Below are 626 nucleotides of genomic sequence, written 5' to 3' on the forward strand. Positions count from 1 at the left end.
ACAGGGTTTCTCTGTGGCTTTGGAGCCTGTCCTGGAACTACAGGCTGGTCTCGAACTCACAGAGATCCTCCTGCCTCTGCCTCCAGAGTGCCAGGATCAAAGGTGTGTGCCACCACCACCTGGTTTCTTTCTTTCTTTCTTTAACCTCCCAGACACAGTCCCCCCCCCCTCCTGCCAGCCTTCCCCCGACCCTCAATCCACTTCTCCATTTCTGTTTAGGAAAGGGCAGGTCTCCCATGAATAGCAACAAAACAATCTTAATAGCACACATTGAATTTCTCTAGTAAGCATATTTCTAGAAACTGGCACAAACACAGAAACTCAAGAAGTATGTTTGCTGGGCATTGTGGCACACACATACAATCCAAAAATTTGGAAAAGAGAGGTAGGATCAGGGGTTCAAGGTCAACCACAGCTACTTAGTAAATTAAAGGATGACCTGGGTTACTTGAAACCCTGTCTCAAAAAGAAAATATGTTGAAGGAATATACGGGAGGATTAATAATGTTTAATTTGATGACATGTGTTAGGTCCAAAAGAAACTTGTCCCAGGTTTTATTTTGCTTTGCTTTTCTGGAACCTTTGAAAAATACAGTGTGTGGTTAACTCACTCAATATTGACAGGC

This window comes from Microtus ochrogaster, chromosome 10, assembly GCF_000317375.1.
Source record: "Microtus ochrogaster isolate Prairie Vole_2 chromosome 10, MicOch1.0, whole genome shotgun sequence".
Taxonomy (NCBI): Eukaryota; Metazoa; Chordata; class Mammalia; order Rodentia; family Cricetidae; genus Microtus; species Microtus ochrogaster.